The sequence below is a fragment of the Mercenaria mercenaria genome, chromosome 2 (genome assembly GCF_021730395.1).
Source record: "Mercenaria mercenaria strain notata chromosome 2, MADL_Memer_1, whole genome shotgun sequence".
Classification (NCBI taxonomy): Eukaryota; Metazoa; Mollusca; class Bivalvia; order Venerida; family Veneridae; genus Mercenaria; species Mercenaria mercenaria.
In genome coordinates, this window is record NC_069362.1 from 55,574,526 (window position 1) to 55,597,243 (window position 22,718).

The following is a 22,718-nucleotide window of genomic DNA, read 5'->3' on the forward strand; positions in this document are numbered from 1 at the left end:
TTTCCATAGAAACAATAGTATGTATATCTGCTTGGAAAATAATAACACTGGCATCAAATAAACGGCGTAAATGTTCAGTTCAGATCGGCCCAAATCGGCCCTTGGCACTCAACGTAGTAAACAACATCGGCCCTTGGCACAGAAGTGGTTAATCGGCATTTTAGCATAAAACTGCTGTTATTGTAGGGATAACGCATGTTTTTTCGTGTTATAACGTCTGCAGAATCCCGAGGGATTGGTTGGTGCCCGAGCCCGTAGGGCGAGGGTACCAACGTATCCCGAGGGATTCTGCAGATGTTATAACACGAAATGAACATGCGCTAACGCTATTCTAGCATAAAACGCGGAAAAAATACTAATAAATGAATACATCCTACCTCAACGTCATTAAATTTCCATGAAATGCGCGGGAATGTCTGAGTTGTTTTTTACGTTGACGTCATTTAGTTTTGAATTATCCGTTTTGGGGCCGAATGACGTTTACGCTTTGCCACGGAACTCGCATATATAAAAAGGTGTTATAACAGCACGCGAGCGCGAGAATCTCTCTGTTAACACACGTTTTCTCTCCTGTTAAAACACCCCCGAAATGTGACAAGAACAGCAGTTTTATGCTAGAATGTCACTTTTCGGGGGTGTTTTAACAGGAGAGAAAACGTGTGTTAACAGAGAGATTCTCGCGCACACGTTCTGTTATAACACCTTTTTATATATGCGTGTTCCGTGGCAAAGCGTAAACGTTTTACGGCCCCAAAACGGATAATTCAGAAGGAAATGACGTCAACGTGAAAAAAAAAAAACAACGTAGACTTTACCGCGCATTTCATGGGAATTTAATGACGTTGAGGGACAATATATTCATTTACCTGGTTTTAGGCGTTTTATGCTAGAATAGCGTTAGCGCATGTACTTTTCGTGTTATAACATCTTCAGAATCCCTAACGGGCTCGGGTACCAACCAATCCCTCGGGATTCTGCAGATGTTATAACACAAAAACATGCGTTATCCCTACATTTGTGTGAACTTTCCCCCCAAAAAAATAATGTAACATGCAAAAATCTGAACTTGATCTCATTTCGGAATGTATATCATATATTGCTACACAGAACAGTGGTGCGGTGCAATGACCCGGCAACTCGTACAAAACATGTTTGACACAGTCTTACACAATTCACTCAACTTTTGTGATTTAATCAACGCGTTATTCCCGAGGCACTGTTTATACTCTGTTCACTTAGCACGTGACTTTCATGACAACATATTGTTATTGTTAGAGCAAGCGCGGGTTTTCAGAGGCGAGTCAACAAAATGGTATGTATTTTTTTTATTCTCTGTTTTCTTTTCTATTTTCTTTCTATTGTTGTCGTTATTTCTTTTCTCATTTCTTCCGTTAAACTTGTAAATAATTCATTTTGTGGTTTTCGCCCATCTTTACCTGTGATTATCATTCAAATTCCTGTAAACGCAAGAAACTCTTCTAGAGAAATATCTAATACAACAGTTTGTTTTCTTTACACTGATTATAAAGACTGATTCCAAAGAATATTCATTAGCTTTATGTATTTTACTGTGGGTGAAAAGGCAGCCGTTCTCGAGATTTTTTCAGTACGCATTCATACCGTATAGGGACCGATGCCATTATTATGCACAAACTAGATAGGTATGATGGAATTTTCGCCTGTATTTTTTGCTATTGCCTGAAGTGAACGGTTGCTATGGAAACAATCAAATTATGTATTGTGCCCGTATTTATTTTACTGGGAACATGTTTCAAGTCTTATTTATTTGACTGTGACAACAGCTTGGCATCCATGAAAACAGCTTTGAAACTTTGCGCACTTTTTTGTCATCATTAAGGTGACTGTGTATTATTATTATTATTATTATACCACATTTATATAGCACTCTTTTCATGCACTTGTACACGTTCAAAAGTGCTTTACAGAATAAATTGCAAAAATACAAACAAATACGTATACAAAGATAATGCATTCCACATTAACAAAAATCATGAATGAAAACAAGTATAATTTAAAAAAAACAAGATAAAAAAAATAAATGTATCGGTCAGTTAACAAAATATTGTACAAAAAAGTGGGTTTTGAGCAGGCTTTTGAAAGCAGCTAGCGTGTCAGCTTCCCTGATTTTGACAGGAAGAGAGTTCCAAAGCTTTGGAGCAGTGCACGAAAAGCTGCGATTGCCATACATCATGGTATTAGATTTTGGCATAACCAGTGACAGCGTGTCTTGCGATCTTAGGGTCCTGACCGGTTTATACACTTCTAGCATATCCCTAATATAGGCAGGGGACTGATTGTGTAACGCCTTAAAGGTGGGTCAGAACCTTGTACTGCACCCTGTATTTCACTGGCAACCAGTGAAGCTCCTTCAGAACCGGTGTTATATGATTGCGACGGGGCGTCTTAGTGATTACGCGAGCTGCAGTGTTCTGGACATGTTGCAACTTGTTAAGTGTGCTGTTTGGTATACCACTTAACAAGGCATTACAGTAGTCTAACCGTGAAGTAACCAGGCTGTTTATAAGGGTTTTTGTGGCATCACTGGTAAGATACCGTCTGATGTGACCTATTCTGCGAAGTTGTGCATATCCAGCCCGGCACACCGAGTTGACTTGTTGTTCCATATCCATACCGCTGTCAAATACTGCTCCAAGATTCCTAACACATTTCGTGGATTTTATCACAGAATCACCGACCTTCACAGAAACGTCATCAATGTACTTGGAGTTACGCTTTGATGTCAATAGCATTACCTCAGTTTTGTCAGCATTGAGCTTCAGCATGTTGGAATTCATCCACGAGACAATTTCAGTCAGACAGCTCTCAATGCGGCGCAAAGCTTCACTTCTGGCCACAGCCTCTATCGGCTTAAAAGATAGGTATAATTGAGAGTCATCAGCGTAGAAATGATGAAGAAGTCCATGACGTCTGCATATGGCACCCACGGGTTTAGTGTACATGATATAGTTCTTTGGACCAAGCACTGATCCCTGGGGCACACTGTATTTCATCAACGTAGGCGTCGACAACTCACCATCAACGCATACAGTTTTGATAGCGGTCACTAAGATATGATGACATCCATGCAAGTGCTTTGTGTGTGACTCCAAAATGATGTTCGAGCCGGTTAACAGTGTTTGGTGATCAATCGTGTCGAAAGCCGCAGAAAGATCGAGTAGCACGAGGACTGTTACAGAATTTTGATCGAGAGATGTGAGGATGTCATTCTGTACCTTTATCAAAGCCGACTCAGTTGAATGAAACTTTCTGTAAGCAGACTGCAGTCCCTCATGTAGCTCATTTTCACTCAAGTGCCGCTCAAGACGCGCATCTACTACCTTTTCTAAGATTTTTGAAATGAAAGGGAGGTTAGATACAGGCCTGTAGTTTTTGAGAATGTTTGGTTCAAGACCTGGTTTCTTAAGCAGGGGTCTTATCCTAGCACTTTTAAACTCTTTTGGTACATAACCTAATTCCATTGATGTATTTATGATGTTTGTTATCAGCGGCAAGAGCTCATCTAGACATTTCTTCAGAAGCCATGTTGGTAAAGGGTCAAGTTCGCAGGATTTGTTTGGAGATTTTTGTATAATTTGTTCTACCTCTTCTATCGTTGTAGGAGCCAAATCAATAAGACAGTTTGCTACTTCTTGGTGTTCTGGACAATGCAAGTCTACTGAATCACGATCAGTTTGGCTATGCGAAATAATATCATTCCTAATGTTCTCAATTTTCTCGATGAAAAAGTCACTAAACTTCTGCGCAAGTTCCTTTGGTGATGTGTTAGAGGGACGGGAAGCATCTTGGCTGTCTCCTAGTAGATTTTTGGTTATCTTGGCCAACTTTTGTGGTCAGTGCACACGACTTCACCTTATCAGAGAAGTAGTCGGTTCGGGCCTGAATTTAGGAGTTTATTCATGGTAGCACATTGGTCCCTATAAAGTTGATGGTCGATTGTTAGTTTGGATTTACGCCACTTCCGCTCAAGCTTGCGTTTTAAGTGTTTAGCCTCATGAAGTTCGTCTGTAAACCACGGACAGCTAGGTCGAAGAACGATAGTTTTTGTGCGTAAAGGAGCGTGTTTATCTATCAGTAAGGATAATCCTTTTGAATATGCATTTACTAGCTGATCCACGTCTGCGCCTTCTGGAAGCGTATTTAGTGCAAGGGACGCTGAGATGTCTTGTTTGAAAGAACTTACGTCAATAGAGCGTAGTTTCCGAAAAAAACTTGCTTCCGTATCGGAGCTGGTTTTGCGGCACTGGCGTTGAAGTGAATTGCATGGTGATCCTGTGACATATTACCAGTATTGTCACAAAGACCTGGATCGATGACCTCGACACATGATATTATTTTGCTGTCGTTCCTGGTTATTACAACATCTAATGTATGACCGCGGGCATGGGTTGGTCCGTTCACATGTTGATGCATACCACATGACTGAAGTACACTTTAAATCTGACAGCATCTCGGTCTGATGGAATATCAAGATGGAAATTCATGTCTCCCACAATGATGATGTCTTTATCAACTGTAGCATACCTGCCTAGGAAAGTAGGCCATTCTTCCTCTAGAAACACACTAGTCTTTAAACCGTTTTGTTTTGTTGGTGGTGGTCTATATATCACTGCCACTCGTGCAGAAAATCCATTGATGCTCAAATTACAATCCATGTATTCAAATTGTTTAAAATCTTTGTCACGACTAGATGCAACAACACGAAGAGTAAATGCAGACTTATGTATGAGAGCCACACCCCCTCCACGGCTGCCGCTGCACCGTGCCACACTTTTAATTGAATATCCATTCGGTACAAGTTCGCCAATACACGTTTTATCCATGGTAGTTCCGAGCCAAGTCTCAGTGAGTGCTACCAAATCAAAATCATTTGAAACTATGTGATCACACAGAGAAACTGTCTTATTTTTGACAGATCTTGGATTGAAACTGCATACACGAATTTTCTTCTCACTTCTTCCTGTTGTAATGGATTCACATCTAATTTTGGTAACATTTTTGGTATTTTGCTGCTGAATTTCAAGGTTTTGGCTATCCATACAATTTGAACTGTTTATACAGATTTCATTTCGTGGTCGAACTATAATTATGATTTCTTCAGGCAGTACTTGTAAATTATACAAATGGACCCCTTTATTGACATCCCATATTGATTTAACTTTATGTTTACCTCCTCTTGAACCTCTGTATTTTAAAATACCTAACTGTTTTATTGTTGTTAAAAGAGGAATATCTGGCCGAAATTTCCCCCGGGCATACTTTCCAATATCAAGTAGTTCACGTCTATTGTATTGGTGTTTGACATGAAAAGCTACAAGTGATAATTGGCCAATCATTGTGTGTGAAGAGAAATCAGTTGAAAATTTCAACGTTATTCTGAAAAAAAAATGCACAAATAAATTGAAAAAATACCAACAAAATGCAAGTATTTCACAATATTTCACAAAACTATTTACATCAATCTTCCCACAATCAACCAATACAAACTCAAGACAACTTCCACATATATATGTTTAGTAATTCTCGAGAAATAATCAAATAAATGTCAGCGAAATGAAATGCAGCCTACACTTGGCGCAATATATGTGTAGGCCAAGAACTACAGCTGTGATATGCATTTTGTCAAATTATGGCCTTTTTGTACTTAGAAAATTTGAGTTTCTTGGTTACAAGTTTTGTTTAGGTCCACCTTTTCTTAAAACTATACGAACTTCAGCTTTGAATCTTTGCACACTTGTTTATCATCATTAGGTGACCGTGTGTAGGCCAAGAATCATAACATAACTCTGATATGCATTTTGTCAGAATTATGGCCCTTTCTGTACTTCGAAAATTTGAGTTTCTTGGTTAAAACTTTTGTTTAGTTCCACCTTTTCTTAAAACTATACGAGCTACAGCTTTGAATCTTTGCACATTTGTTTATCATCATTAGGTGACCGTGTGTACAGGTCATGGACTTAGGTGTTGTCAGATCTGGAGCATAAATGGTGTGTATGTTTTCATATTTTCTTTGTCTGGAATGTCTAAGGTACCCCTAGAATTAATAACGGTTTCTGTTTTTACACATAACTTTCTGGGTTTTTTTTCTCCTAAATACTAAAATTGGTAGCCACGGAAACATACGTCTAGGCAATGAAATAAATGGATGGCAGCTGTTCAGATGTACAATGTTATACACTAGATTTTGGAAAATACAGGGAGTGTACATGTATGTTTACTTTTTCTTTTTTGTGGCAACACTTTGATACATTTGTTTTTGTTTTACACATGCCTTTTGTATCTATACACACAACTGCAACAGGGGCTCCATGGAAACGTGTCTCTAAGTCTACGCATTGGTATAATGGGTGGCCAACGTTCAGAGTTTTTAACATATAAGGTGTGTATGTTTACTTTTTAGCTCACCTGTCGCATAGTAACAAGGTGAGCTTTTGTGATCACCCTTCATCCGTCGTCAGTCCGTCCGTCCGTGCGTGCGTCCGTTCTTCAACAATTTCTTGTCTGCACGATAATGGTTTCATTTATGATTTTATTTTTACCAAACCCTTACAGAAGCAAGCCTCTGTGGCGTACATGCTGCGTATTTGCTGTGTATATGCCGCGAACACAGTAGTACGCCAGAGGAGTACATTTTACATGCACCGCATGCCGCGTACATGCCGCGTACTATTTCGACGAGTACACAGCATGTACGCAGGAGGTCACTAGTACACTTCAAGTACGCAGCACAGACTCTGAAAATTTAAGGAGTACACTGCATGTACGCAGGAAGGACTTGTACAAGAAAATAGTACACTGCATGTACACCGCAGATACTTCGAAATTTATAACACTTATATTTAGTTGCATTAAAGTTGTTTCCCCTTGATGCAGTTACGCCATTTTCTTCAGATGTTTACCAAATTACATGCTACAAAAATTGATTTATTTCATTGAAAAGTGGATGAAGAAAAGCATACTAATTTATTTGATAACATCAATCTACATTATTTTGGTAAGGGTAAATACTTATTGATGCATGTCACTTATCTTTTTTCTGTCCAAATGATCAGCATTTGCATTTATAAGAAAGTTGGTGGAGTAAGGAATTTACATTATCACAGCAGTTTCGCCACAAGAGTACACAGCATGTACGCCGCAGGACTCGGGCCAGGAGTACACAGAATGTACGCTGCAGGAATACACAGCATGTACGCCGCAGGAGTACACAGCATGTATGCCGCAGGGGTAGTACACCGCAGGCTCATTTGCATGTGAAAAGTGTATGTGCCGCGTACATGCTGCGTACTATTTCCCGCATACTAAATTCCTCCAGCGTACATCCTGTGTACTATGTAGTCCACAGCATGTACGCAGCAAGTAGTACGCGGCAGAGCTCATTTGCATGTCAAAAGTGTACTACAAACGTACTATCGGTGTATGTGCGGTGTATATCCTGCATACTATTTAAAGTCCTTGATTTCAGTACACATCATGTACGCATCATATACGCTGTATGTACACAGCAAGAGTACGCAGCAGGCCTTTTTCTTCTGTAAGGGAACTTGTATCACAATTAAGATATCTCGGTACCTTTCTTGAACTGGCCAGATCCCATTATGGGTTCCAGAGTTAAGGGCCCTGAAAGGGCAAAAATTAGTTGTTTTTCTTACTTTGTCTGCACAGTGGCAGCTTTATTTATGATTTGATTTTTACTAAACTTGCACACAACTTGTATTACCATAAGATATTGGCTCCTTTCTTTAACTGGCCAGATTCCATTTTGTGTTCTAGAGTTATGGCACCTGAAAGGGCCAAAATTAGCTATTTTGACCTTGTCTGCACAATAGCAGCTTCATTTATGATTTAATTTTTACCAAACTCGCACACAACTGTATCATCATTACATCTTGACTCCTTTCTTGAACTGGCCAGATTCCATCATGGGTTCCAGAGTTATGGCCCCTGAAAGGTTCAGAATTAGCTATTCGTTTTCTGGACATAACTTTGGTTCAATATAAGATAATGACTTGAAACTCAAAATATATCTTTACCATCGTCATCTGCATTTGTTTTAACACTCCTAATAACTCTAATTTGTGTATTTGATGGAATTATGCCCCTTGGTGTATCTTCTTTTTATAGTAGAGGTCTCTTATTCAGACATATATTCATTTTACTGTCAAATCCCCGAATAGTGGAGCGCGCTGTCTTACGGACAGCTCTTGTTTAATTTGGGAATAACGGAGACCTGAGGTCAATTTGACAAATCAGATTTAAAATATCACTGTATTGCTAATTCTAGTGTTTGTTGCTGTATCTTTGAATAGCTTTTAGATTTATTTATAAAACTCTTTTCATATAGCTCTATATATAAAAAATACTAACTTTATGTCATAAAATTTTAATCGTACTTATTATGTGATAGTAAATCTTTTTTTTTCTTTTGGGGCGGGAGGTTTCAGATAGGGGTGGGTGGGGATGAGAATCTAAAAACTAATTTTCTATTGCCTAAGAAATAGTCATATTAGATAACTCTTGATATAACATTTATCGATATGAATACTTTAGCAATATGTTGTCTAGGTTTGTACACTGTATCTTCTACATGCATATACCAATGCATGATTACCTCCCCTGATTTTAATAAAAATGGATTTATCTCGGTAAATATTTATAGAACTCATTTAAAATTTCATTATTGTCTTTAGTTGGACTGAGGCAATCAGGGTAGATAGCTATGAACTGATTTTTTTATGTCAAATTACCTCCCTTTGTTTCAAATTAAAATGGGTATATCTCAGTAACCAAAGAAGATACTGATTTGAAATGTCATTTGTGCCATCAGATGGACTCGGACAATCAGAGTAGATAACTTTTGACTGAACTTATGACAGATTATCTCCCTTTATTTTATGTTAATGAATATATCTCAGCAGCGTCTAATGAGATTGGTTTTAAATGTTATTTAAAGTCTTCCAGGGTAAGGAATAGTCATGTTAGTACAAAAATGCAGCATTTGAGCCTGACTAGGTCAAAAGGGACTGTTACAAGAAAATGTTTTTCCTGATGATATTTAATGTGTATGCCTATGTGCTCTATGTCAAAACATGATCATATCATTTTGAGCAATGGTACTCAGGTGAGCGATACAGGGCCATCATGGCCCTCTTGTTATTTTCTGTGGCAACAAATTTGATATATTTGTTTCTCTTTTTATACATGCCTCCCCTGTATCTATACATTTAACAGGGTTACTGTGAACACTTACCACCACATCTTGGCAATGGTATGTATGGATGACCGACATTTAGATGTTCAGAGTTTTACAATGATTTTGGAGCATATAGGGTGTGTATGTTTACTTTTTCTTACATGTGGCAACACTTTGATATATTTGTTTCTCTTTTTACACATGCCTCTCTGTATGTATACACGCAACAGGGTCACCATGGGAAGGTACCGCCACAAAACACATTTAGACAATGACTGACGTTCAGATGAGCAGATTTTAGAGCATATACGGTTAGTACATGTATGTCTACTTTTCCTTTTATGTGGCAACGCTTTGATACATTTGTTTTTGTTTTTACACATGCCTTTCTGTATTTATACATTCAACTTTAATAGGGTTACCATGAAAAAGTACCTCAGTATCTAGGCAATGGTATATTGGATGAGCAACGTTCATATGTACAAAGTCATACAGCAGATTTTAAAGCATATAAGGTGTGTATGTTTACTTTTTCTTTTTTTGTGATGTCACTTTGATATATTTGTTTTTCATTTTACACATGCCCCTTTGTATCTATAAACAGAATAGGATTACCATGGAAACTAACTTCTACATCTAGGCAAAGGTATAAATGGATGGCGACGTCCAAATCTACAAACAGCAGTGAGAGAAATCCTGCAACCGATAACGAGATCACATGACAAACGCTTAGCTTTAAATAGTCTAAGCTTTGCTAGGACCCGTAAATGAATTCAGGCAAAACTTGAATATAAACAAACATCTGGATAATATGTGCGGTTTTTGAAAACTCAATCTACCTTGCATGTGTTTTGCTGCGTAATTCTTGGTGTTAGGTGTTTGCTATTTTGTCAGGGATTTGTTTGGCTATTTGATGGTGTTTGTCGTGGTTTTGGTGTTTGTTGTGCTGTTTGTGGTGGTGTTTTGGTGTTTGTTGTGTTTTTGGAGTCTTCCATGTGTTCTTCTCGGTTGTATTCGATCATGTTTGTGTGTTTTGTTAAAATGGGCGTTTGGTGCGAATTGTATATGTCGCATTTGGTTCTTCATCGTTCGTTCCGTTACAAGGTGAATTTCTTTTTGCCATTAGCAGTATATTATAACTAGATTTATTCATGTACACAAAAATTGCGGTGTGATTAATTTGTTTTACGTTTCCCATCAGTTTTAGATAGCTGCAAAGACATGTCATGAAATTTGCAGATGACAGATATGGGGTGCAGGTGAGATCTGGGTTGAACGCGCGAAAGCTGCAAAGACATGCCATGAAATATGCAGATGACAGACATGCAGTGCAGACGAGATCTGGGTGGAACGCGCGAAATTGTTTTATTCTATGTCTGTGTTTTACTCTTTTTGTTTTGTATTTCTTTTTTCTACTAGAATGCTGGGGTATGTGTACTTGAAGAAAAAAGACGCAGAAGGACATGGAGATGCAGACCAAGCAAAATGTGCGTTTCTCTTTATGATGAACAGATATGTATATTGCTACTTATGTTATCCTTTTTTGTATGCATTTTTTCAACCTTTTGGCTGATGTTTACAAGTACGTGTGAATATATCATGTTGTAGACAATGCAATGGTTTAGTGGATGGTGCAGCTCTGGTACATGATATTGACTACAAGCACGTGCGTGGATGTCATGTTGTAGATTTCACAGTGGTTAAGTCGGTGCTGCAACTTGATCCTTTTTCTAAGGTACATTTTTGTATGTAATTTTTCTGACAGGCACAATTAGATAATTTCGTTTGATAGTTTTTTTGCAGTTTTCATCCCACAAGTTACGCACATTCATTTTCATTTTAATAAATTTTCTATAAATTTTATATTTTCTGGTTATCGTATGGTCGTACATGGTTTTAATTTTTGTTATTTTTAACTCATTATGGTTAATTGTTAGATAATAACTACCAGTATTCAGTTAAGCAGTGCATAACTTTAAACCTTTAGAAAGCAAAGAACTATTTTTCTCGTAGTAATTCTGGAGCGTAAGAATGTGCATTCAACTTCTGGCCACAGTGAAAGTAAAACTCGAAGTATCGGACAAGAAACTCAAAACTATTCGATGAGAAACTCATGCTATCAGACGAGGAACCCGAACTATCTGACAAGAAGCAGTTTCCTGTACCATACACGTAAGGACTTGCTTATAATTAATATTGCACTTTGAATATAGGTCGGTAAATCAGTTTAATTACACCAAGTAGGTTTACATGATTGGTGTAATTGTACGTCGGGCTCATTGCTGTGTTGCAGTCAAGCAAGCGTTTGCTACCGTATAAGCCTGAGACGTGGTTCGAATTAATGATTTTTGGTGTGTGAGTTTGAAACCCATTTTCTCCTTTAAACTGTATCAAAGATTTTATAACAAACTTTTGTTTTCTGTCAATAAAAAGAAAACAGGGATATAACTATCTTTTCATATGTGACTTTGGTGTAAGTGTTGGTTTCCGAAAAACAGTGTGGCTGTTTATTTTATTGTATTAACAGGAAGAAAAATTTAGTTGATGAAACTACAGTTGTCATGGAATTGCCTTGCTGGTACTAAAAAGATGCCGATAACCAGAGGGGCACTGGTAACCAATCGATGTCGCTCATCAGAGGTGTTTTGTCAACATAGTAATCAAGTCTGTTCTCGACCAGGTAGGCTACTAAATCACTTTAGAATTGCTATTTACGCGCTTGTATTACATCTAAGGTTTCTGACTTATCTAAAACAATGTTAAATGTGACAGGCTCAGCAAAAAGCTATTGTTGACATCTGGTTCTGTGACATAACTTTCCTTTTTTCCTGAACATATTGAGAGATTTGTCAAGTTATGTAATCGCTGGTAGTTATTTAAATTTTACAAAATAACAATTTCGGTAACTAAACTTAAGGCTTATATATCCATATGTAATAAGAGGATTTATAACATGACAGTTGCCAATTATATCTAGCAGACGACACTTGCTGCTTCTACAAGACAAGTCAGTGGCGGAAGAAGAGACCCGATGCCTGGAGTAACTTTGCAGTATAAAATTTTGGTAAAGTATTTGAATTTGTTTGTCGTCATACTTTCCAGTATAAAACTTTCATAATAATTATATTGTCGTCATTATGTACACTGATACTGGCTTGTATAACTTGCAGACCCTAAAGGTGATGCATTTATGATGCGTTTGTTCCGGAAATGAAAAAAAAAAATACCAACCTTAAACTGAAGAGTGTATAACTTTGTAAATCATGGATCGACTGTTTCACATGATTAACTGACTTAAAAAATGATTATTGGCATATACTGTCATTTCTAATAGTGCAATAAAACTTATAAATGTAGGACTTATAGGTTATTAGATTTGTATCAAGAAATATGCATGAGTTAAGCAGCGGAATTATTGCACGACTTCAGGGTGCAATATTTCGCGAAAGAACGAGTGCATATTATCGATGCAAATCTAATAATCTCTATATTACATACGCATCAAAAGTAATAATAGTAATATAAATGATATGAATTAGTTTTTAACATGAGCAAAATTAATCTTATCGTCCTTAAAGACATTTCAAATGCGACGACATATGTAAAAATTACATCACAAATGATGCCACGCATTCGACGTGAAATGTGAAAATATTGACGTTTTTTTATGGAGTTTATAACTGAGTATGTAATTATGTAATAAAACATTTCAGCACTGTTTGAATGGTCAAGATAAGAGTGGTTTTAGTGGAATACAGCCCTTGATGGACATATCGTCTGTATTTGCCCTGTCCTGGTGATGGTAGAGAGCTCTTCCACACCTCGTGCAAATATCAGAATCTGCGAGGTAGGCGACGAATTTATTCAGGTAAAGAGAAATGATACTTCATAACGTTTTTTTCTATTAGTTTGAAAGTTATTTTATCTGCTTTGTATGCAGATGATGAAATTAGGTTCCATAAACATGGCATTGCGGAAAACAATTCTTCTGGCATGTATGTACTTTATAAATTATTTTGCCACATAAATTCGCGACATGGTGTCTCACCCGGCTATAATGGTAGATCATTAGACTCCTTGTTTTGAGTCGCTGATTCAAATTCCGATTTGACAGAACTTTGACCGCAGTTTTTGATGAGGTCCGGGTACTAGTTAGAAACCAGCTAGCAAAGTCATGAAAATAAACATGATTTCAAAAACTACTTTCTATGAATCTGTTAAATGAATTCTGTTTCAACTAAATGTATTTAAAATTAGCGAGCAAGTCACTCTGAAATTCAGACCTTATTTGTATTTATGTCACCAACGGACGTCCGAGAAATATACACATTGTTATTTGCAAATTGTTCACCTCTAAGAACTTTCAGATGGACTTAGACAATAATCTTTTTTGCCTGCATTATAGGTAAACTATGATACAACGTAAATTATTAGATATATGTTATTACCACGGTTTCAAAGATAGTGTTTAAAATATCTGTCCGTCCGTCAGTCCTTTAATCACGTTTCTTGTATACTCAGGTGCTCTTACAGTTTATAAGTAACTGAAATATACTTAGTATACACCATTTACATTGAAATGCGCATATTGTGGGGATTTTCATGTAATATTCTTTTGGGGTAATGGCCCTTTTACGGACTTTGAAATGTTACATCTATATCAGAACATTGTGTATCCAAATTCTCATACAGTTTCTACCCAATTTAAACGTAACATGAAGCGGACATGTGTATAATTGAAACTTCCATGTCTGATTTTCTGCTCGAGTTAATATTGACCCCTTGTCGGACGTCGAAATTTTACAACTACATCAAAACACATTATGTACTTCAGTCCTACAGCTCAAATGAAACTTTGTATACATTAGCTTTAAGAAGACATTTGCTTTTTTCTGGAATTTGGTGTCCGATGTTTTTTTTTGAGTTTTGCCTCTTTTTAAATTCTTAGCATTATTCTATTGAATATTTTCAGGGGTCATGTGTCATACAATTTGGACATCAATTTTTGTTCTCTTTAGACATTTTGTAACGACAGAAATTTTTTTCTCGATACATTAATTTTATACTGTTTCATTGTTTGATTTTTTACTCAGTTTTAAAGACATTGATTCGGGTGGTCTTGAGAAATTCTGCATTTTGTAATGATGCATCTTTACTCAATGTCTAGAGATAAAGCACACTTTTTGCACAAGGCATAGTTTGGCGTGAATACTAGTAGTTCACAGTAACATTGCGAAATGGTACTCGTTTCAGTCGAGTTATCACTTTACTCGGACTTTATCACAGAATCCCTGTTTAAAACCTCAAATCTTATTTTAAATAAAAGTTATCAATGTAGTATTCAAATTAAACTTTAAAATGTACTAGTATTCATTTTAGCATCCTGTAAGACATGTGAGATTAAAAACTGAACTTGATTTCTAAATTACTGCGAGTCGCTACATGTTCATTGTAAAAACAGGAAAATGACAGAACTTGAAAATGCATCTTTCTGATTAGTCAGTTAGAATTTCTGACCTGCTATATAGGCCATTTCATTTTGTATAAACAGTGTTATAACCATAATTTCCCCTCTGCTTATTGCTCAAGTCATTAAGTTTAAATATTGGCCACCAACTTTCAGCAAAACAGTTTCATTGAAGTGAAAGAATTCAACGGCCTCGAGCGAGACTTGAACCCACGCAGATATGTGCAATTGCCAATTATTAAGCCATATGTAGCATATTTTCATTGAATTGCATGAATTTCGCTTGTTACTGTTATAAGTATGATATTTTTTTTCAGGTTTAAAACGACAGGAAGACAGTGTTTTACATAGTTGAAAGACAAAGAAAAAGAATCAAATTCCAGAACGTGCCGTCCTGTGTTTGTTGTTTTCGACAGTTGAGGGGAGAGTCCGGTGCATGCCAGATACTATCTGTAAGAAATTTATGATTAATTTTGTACCATTTATTCTGAAATAGCTTGTTTTAGACACAATTATACAAATTATGTAGAGAGCTATCCTACTCGGCGTCTGTGGCCATTCTGCTAGTTTCTTGGCAAAAGTTTTCTTTTTCATTTTTAGCTTCACTATTCGGAGAATAGGGGGGCTTTTCTAATTGCCCCAGGTTCGGCGTTGGCTTGAGCTTTCTTGGTTAAAGTGTTTCGGCAACCTTTGTTTTTCTGTCATATCTTTGTTACTATTGCTTATACCTTACTGTAACTTCACATAAATATTGTCCAGCATAGAAACAAAGTATATGCAGGGGCTTGGCCCGTTATATACTCAAGGTCAAGGACACCAAGATGTTATACTTAGGTTATTAAGGTTAAAAAAATTTCGGCAACTTTTGTTTTTCTGTAATATCTTTGTTACTATTGCTTATATCTTACTGTAACTTCACATAAACATTGTCCAGCATACAAACAAAGTATATGCAGGGCTGGGCCCATAATATCCAAGATCAAGGTCATCAAGGTTTTATACTTAGGTTATTTTTAAGAAAGTTTTACGGCAACCTTTGTTTTTAGCTCACCTGTCACAAGGTGACAAGGTGAGCTTTTGTGATCACGCAGCGCCCGTCGTCCATCGCCCGTCCGTCCGTGCGTAAACTTTTCCTTGTGACATCTCTAGAGGTCACAGTTTTCATGGGATCTTTATGAAAATGGGTCAGAATGTTCATCTTGATGATTTCTAGGTCAAGTTCGAAACTGGGTCACATGCGGCCAAAAAGTAGGTCAGTAGGTCTAAAAATAGAAAAACCTTGTGACCACTCTAGAGGCCATAATTTTCAATGGATCTTCATGAAAATTGGTCAGAATGTTCACCTTGATGATTTCTAGGTCAGGTTCGAAACTGGGTCATGTGCGGCCAATAACTAGGTCAGTAGGTCTAAAAATAGAAAAACCTTGTGACCACTCTAGAGGCCATAATTTTCAATGGATCTTCATGAATGTTGGTCAGAATGTTCACCTTGATGATATCTAGGCCAAGTTCGAAACTGGGTCACGTGCCTCAAAAACTAGGTCAGTAGGTCAAATAATAGAAAAACCTTGTGACCTCCCTAAAGGCCATATTTTTCATGGGATCTGTATGAAAGTTGGTCTGAATGTTCATCTTGATGATATCTAGGTCAGGTTTGAAACTGGGTCACATGCGGTCAAAAACTAGGTCAGTAGGTCTAAAAATAGAAAAACCTTGTGACCTAGCTAGAGGCCATATATTTCATGAGATCTTCATGAAAATTGGTCAGAATGTTTACCTTGATGATATCTAAATCAAGTTCGAAAGTGGGTCACGTGCCTTCAAAAACTAGGTCAGTAGGTCAAATAATAGAAAAACCTTGTGACCTCTCTAGAGGCCATATTTTTCATGGGATCTGTATGAAAGTTGGTGTGATTGTTCATCTTGATGATATCTAGGTCAAGTTCGAAAGTGGGTCACATGCCATCAAAAACTAGGTCAGTAGGTCAAATAATAGAAAAACCTTGTGACCTCTCTAAAGGCCATATATTTCATGGGATCTGTATGTGAAAGTTGGTCTGAATGTTCATCTTGATGATATCTAGGTCAAGTTTGAAACTGGGTCCCGTGTGATCAAAAACTAGGTCAGTAGGTCTAAAAATAGAAAAACATTGTGACCTCTCTAGAGGCCATATATTTCATGAGATCTTCATGAAAATTGGTCAGAATGTTCACCTTGATGATATCTAGGTCAAGTTTGAAAGTGGGTCACGTGCCATCAAAAACTAGGTCAGTAGGTCAAATAATAGAAAAACCTTGTGACCTCTCTAGAGGCCATATTTTTCATGGGATCTGTATGGAAGTTGGTCTGAATGTTCATCTTGATGATATCTAGGTCAGGTTCGAAACTGGGTCACGTGCTGTCCAAAACTAGGTCAGTAGGTCTTAAAATAGAAAAACCTTGTGACCTCTCTAGAGGCCATATTTTTCAATGGATCTTCATGAAAATTGGTCAGAATGTTCATCTTGATGATATCTAGGTCAAGTTCGAAACTGGGTCACATGCGGTCCAAAACTAGGTCATTAGGTCTAAAAATAGAAAAACCTTGTGACCTCCCTTGAGGCCATATTTTTCAATGGATCTTCATGAAAATTGGTCAGAATGTTCATCTTGATGATATCTAGGCCATGTTCGAAAGCGGGTCACGTGCGGTCAAAAACTAGGTCAGTAGGTCTTAAAATAGAAAAACCTTGTGACCTCCCTAGAGGCCATATTTTTCAATGGATCTTCATGAAAATTGGTCAGAATGTTCATCTTGATGATATCTAGGTCAAGTTCGAAAGTGGGTCAAGTGCGGTCAAAAACTAGCTCAGTAGGTCAAATAATAGAAAAACCTTGTGACCTCTCTAAAGGCCATAGTTTTCATGGGATCTGTATGTGAAAGTTGGTCTGAATGTTCATCTTGATGATATCTAGGTCAGGTTTGAAACTGGGTCCCGTGTGATCAAAAACTAGGTCAGTAGGTCTAAAAATAGAAAAACCTTGTGACCTCTCTAGAGGCCTTATTTTTCAATGCATTTTCATGAAAATTAGTCAGAATGTTCACCTTGATGATATCTTGGTCAAGTTAAGTGGATGACGTATGGTCAAAAACTAGGTCATAAGGTTTAAAAATAGAAAAACCTTGTGACCTCTCTAGAGGCCATACTTTTCATGAGATCTTCATGAAAATTGGTCAGAATGTTCAACTTGATGATATCTAGGTCAAGTTCGAAACTGGGTCACGTGCCTTTAAAAACTAGGTCCTTAGGTCAATTAATAGAAAAACCTTGTGACCTTTCTAGAGGCCGTACTTTTCATGAGATCTTCATGAAAATTGGTGAGAATGTTCACCTTGATGGTATCTAGGTCAAGTTCGAAACTGGGTCAAGTGCCTTCAAAAACTAGGTCATTAGGTCAGATAATAGAAAAACCTTGTGACCTCTCTAGAGGCCATATTTTTCAATGGATCTTCATGAAATTTGGTCAGAATTTTTATCTGGGTATCTAGGTCAAGTTCAAAACTGGGTCACATGAGCTCAAATACTAGGTCACTATGTCAAATAATAGAAAAAAACGACGTCATACTCAGTTCAAAACTGGGTCATGTGGGGACAGGTGAGCGATTCAGGACCATCATGGTCCTCTTGTTTTATTTTCCATCAGTATTTATTTTCAAAATGTGAAGTTTTTCACCCTCACCCCAAATACCAACTAAAAAACTTTGTTTTTTTAATTTTTCAAAACTTCCATCAAGATGTGAAGTTAAACCCTTCTCCCCACCCAGTTCAAATGTAATGAAATGAATGAAATTATTTGCTTCCTAGTAACAGCCTTAACTTTTTGCCGGATATATTTCTTTGCCAATCCTCACCACACATTCGACGGGGGATGCCAATTCAACGAATTTGCTTGCTATTTTAAGATGAGAAGGTAGGTCATAAACCTTATTGACTAATGACAAGTACATGCAGACGAGCGGTGTGTGGGGATGGGAGTGTGGGGTCGTGGCTCTTGTTATTCAAAGTTGAATTGGAAAAATAATCAACTGTATTTGTTATTACATTGCATTCTATAAGTTTTATATATCACACTCTAAACGTCTTCTTAGCTAGACTTTACGAAGTGTACGGAGAGCTATCTTATTCAACCCAGTCCGTTCTGTGTCCACACCTTTGTTAATATTTTGATACACTTTTACATTATCTCTGTTATCACTTGATAGATTTGCTTCAAACTTTAAATATTTTGTCCTCATTATCACCCATATCATATTTCACAAGGACCATAACTTTGGCACCAATGTTTCATGAATTATCGCCCTTTTTACATAAACTTTCAGTTAAAAGTTTTGATACAATTTAACTCTTTCTCTGTCATTACTACATGGATTTTATTCAGCTTCAGATCATTTTATAAATTATGTCCCTTTTTTATTAAAGTATGATGCTCTTTTTTCTCTATCTTATTTATTACTTAATGGATTTTATTCAAACTTAAAGTGATTATTCCACATAACTAACCGCATAATATGACACATAGTGTATAACTCTTGCAGAAGTTTTCCGTTAATCGTGTGTCCCTTTTATACCTAGTTAATGTTCACCCTTTCTCTGATATTACTAAATACATTTGACTCGGGCTTAAACACTGTAAAAAAAAGGCACACTGGATACAGCTCGTGTGATGTCTTAATTGTTTCCGACTTTTGTGTTGAATTTTTTAGCAGGCTCTTTTAATATAATTTCGTCTAAAATGTGTAAGAAAGTCAACAAAGGCGCTTGTAGTAATTACATACGAAGAGGACTATACTATTGAAACTATTGAAAAGTGCATACAGAGCTTTTCAAACTTACGCACAGTGCTGTTGAAACACACTTGCGATCTAGTTGTTTTGCTTACTTTTTGTTTTTTTTACACTTCCTCCTTTTACTCCTTATCACTGTAATTACATGATGGATTTGTTTCAAACTTAAAATAATTATTCCTCATCATCACCCACATCATATGGCACAGGGGCCATAACTCTCACACCAATATTTCATGAATTATCCCCCCCCCCCCCCCCTTTTTACTTAGAAGATAAAGTTTTGATGCACTTTCACTATATCTTAATCATTACTACATGGATTTGATTCAGACTGAAAGCAGTTGTTCCACATCATCTCCAACATCATATTACACAAGATCCATAACTCTGGTACCAATATTTAATGAATTATCCCCCACTTTTACTTAGAATTTCAGGTTAAAGTTTTGGTGCACTATCACTCTATCTCAGTTATTACTAAATGGATTTGATTCAAACTTAAAATAGTTGTTCTACCTTATCATTCACATCGTATGACACAAGGTGCATAACTCTTGCACCAATTTTTCATGAATTATGCCCCCTTTTACTTAGAATTTAAGGTTAATTTTGATGCATTTCCACTATATTTTAGTTATTACTAAATAAATTTGATTCAAACCAGTATTTCATGAATTATCTCCCCTTTTTAGCTCGACTTTTATAAGAAAAAGTAGAGGTATTGCCCTTGCCCCGGCGTCGTCGTCGCCGTTGGTTAAAGGTATTGATAAAGTCAAATATCTCTGTTACTGTCAAAGGTATTATGTAACACATCATCACACCCACATCATATGCCACAAGGTGATAACTCTTGCACCAATATTTTATGAATTATGCCCACTTTTTGCTTATAATTATACTGATTTAGTGTTTTGATACACTTTATCTTTATCTTTCTTATAACTTGATATTTTTGACACAGACTCAGGCTATTGTGCAATATCTACATCCACCATTGGAGTCATTTAACACTCAAGTGACAGCTCCATCTTCCTCAGATGTGCCCCGTTTCACTATGCAGCATCAAAATAGTTGAGCGTGCTGTCTCCTTTGACAGCTCTTGGCTGTTTTTTTTTCTCCTGCAAAGGAAGGGGAGATATAAAGTTCTACTGATAATTCTGAGAAGAAAAAAAATGGAAGATTTGGTTTAAGTTGATTTTACCTTTAAGTTACATCTTGAAATATTTTTATCCTAATTATTTGTCTTCATTTTCAGATTGATTTCAAACACTCTAGTGGGAAATATATGCAGAAGAAAGAACCAAGTATGATAAATCCACGACAGACCTGGCACAAGCATATATAGTATGACACAACTACAGCTGCCATGACAAAAGCATAGTTAAACAAATTAGACATAAGCTAACATGTATATAATTATACCCCAACGTACAAAGTATATTGGGCTATGTTGGAGTCACGCATGTCCAGTCCATCCGTTCATTTGTCCACCATGGCTGCTGGGATGATTTTCATAAACCACATCAAGACGATGTACAGAGCGCTCAACTTAGGTCACAAGGCCCAAGGTCAAGATTACTCGTGGAGGTCAAAGGTCAAATAGCTTAGCTTCATGTCCGCTCTATTATTATCTAAACGGCTTTGAAAATATTTAGCTCGACTGTTTGAAGAATAAGGAGGATTACTGTACTTTCCTTGGCGTCTGTGTCACTGTTACCATTATAATAACGACTTTATTTTATGAGGCTAACACATTTGGATTACCCAATCTTCCATGTGAGCCTCCAGATACTTGATATGTTACAATATTTACAAAGGATGTATATACAATGACAAATGCAGTAACACAGAACAATATTGAAAGATATTAAGACAGATATAATATAGAATAGAACTATTTCAAAGACAACTCTACAGTAAAGCACTATCATTCAATTCCACCAGAGAACTTCCAGGTTAAATACATCTTCTTAAATGAAGCCATTGCAATGAAAGTTAAAATTTTAGGACAAGCTCCTCAGTGTCACTATATCTTCTTACTACTGCCCTTATTAACATCAAACTTCACATAAGTGTTGGTCTTGGTAAGGGAAAGACATCTACATGTATAAGTTTAGGAACAAGTATCCTTAATGTCGAAGTCACTGGCTTAAATATTGTGATAGTGCTGGTTAAGGTTTCATGATAAGCTTCTCAATTTCACAATATAACCTCACATAAGGATTGATCTTAGAATGTGGCAGAAATCTTTTTGTTTAGGGTCAGGTTGCTCAAAGGTCAAGGTTACTGGGTTCAGATTTTGTAACGGTGTTGGTTAAAGTCTTGTGGCACATTTCTCAATTTGACTTATATCTCATAACGTTTCTTAGAACTGGTATCCCTCATGTCCTATCCTTTTTAGCACACTTCAACTACGTTCCTCCCGACACCCACCCAAAAATGCGTTCCATACAAAAACTTATATTTCATGTTTCCATCAACTCCCCTACTCCGCTGTCTTCACCTACCTCCTCCACCCCATTTCACCGAACCTTTACCCTCGTCCCTAACCCCCACCCCCTCCATAAAAAGGATAAAAAATCTCCTTTTCGATCTCCCACATTTACTTAAAATAATAACAATATCTTGTTAAACATTTTCCTTATAGTCGAGCAGACACAATTAACTCAGATCACTAGGCCCAAGGTCAAGGTCACACCTAAAAATCAAAAGTCATGATGACAACATTTTACTTTCCCTTTATCAAAGTGAGGTGTGGGGGTATTAATCGACTTCAATGATAGCCTTAGTTGATCAGGTGTTAGTGGCATAAATGTGTAACATTTGCTTTATTAGGGTGGGGGATAGGAATGGTATTCGTCCATCTGTCTGTCCGTCCGCAACACTTTCGTGTCCAGGCCGTATCTCCTAAACCCCTTGAAGGATTTCCATGAAACTTGGGTCAAATTATCAACTCATCAAGATGATGTGCAGAATTCATAAATCAGTCATGTCAGTTCATTGTTAAGGTCACAGCTCAAGGTCATAGGTTCAAGTTACCCTTTCACTATCCATAACATTGGCGGGGGTTTTAGCTGTCTTTCAGCCTTCCATTTTGTGTCCGCTTTGTATCTCCTTAACCCCTTGAAAGATTTTCATGAAACTTTGGTCAAATTATCAACTCATCAAGATGATGTGCAGAATTCATAAA

At 37.0% G+C, this 22,718-nt stretch overlaps 1 long non-coding RNA gene across 3 annotated transcripts; it reads left to right on the top strand.

Moving 5' to 3' along the window:
• The first annotated feature begins 8,472 nt into the window (after nucleotides 1-8,472).
• Nucleotides 8,473-21,923, top strand: LOC128555140 (uncharacterized). 3 transcript variants are annotated; one of them, XR_008369823.1, is made up of 8 exons: nucleotides 8,473-9,747; nucleotides 10,841-10,967; nucleotides 11,246-11,404; nucleotides 11,760-11,912; nucleotides 12,210-12,296; nucleotides 12,946-13,100; nucleotides 15,017-15,151; nucleotides 20,784-21,923. It is a non-coding gene; the product is annotated as an uncharacterized LOC128555140 (long non-coding RNA). The 3 variants fall into 3 exon arrangements; XR_008369822.1 differs by having other exon boundaries at nucleotides 8,473-10,967; XR_008369824.1 differs by having other exon boundaries at nucleotides 8,473-10,967; nucleotides 12,946-13,079.
• Nucleotides 21,924-22,718: the final 795 nt, after the last annotated feature.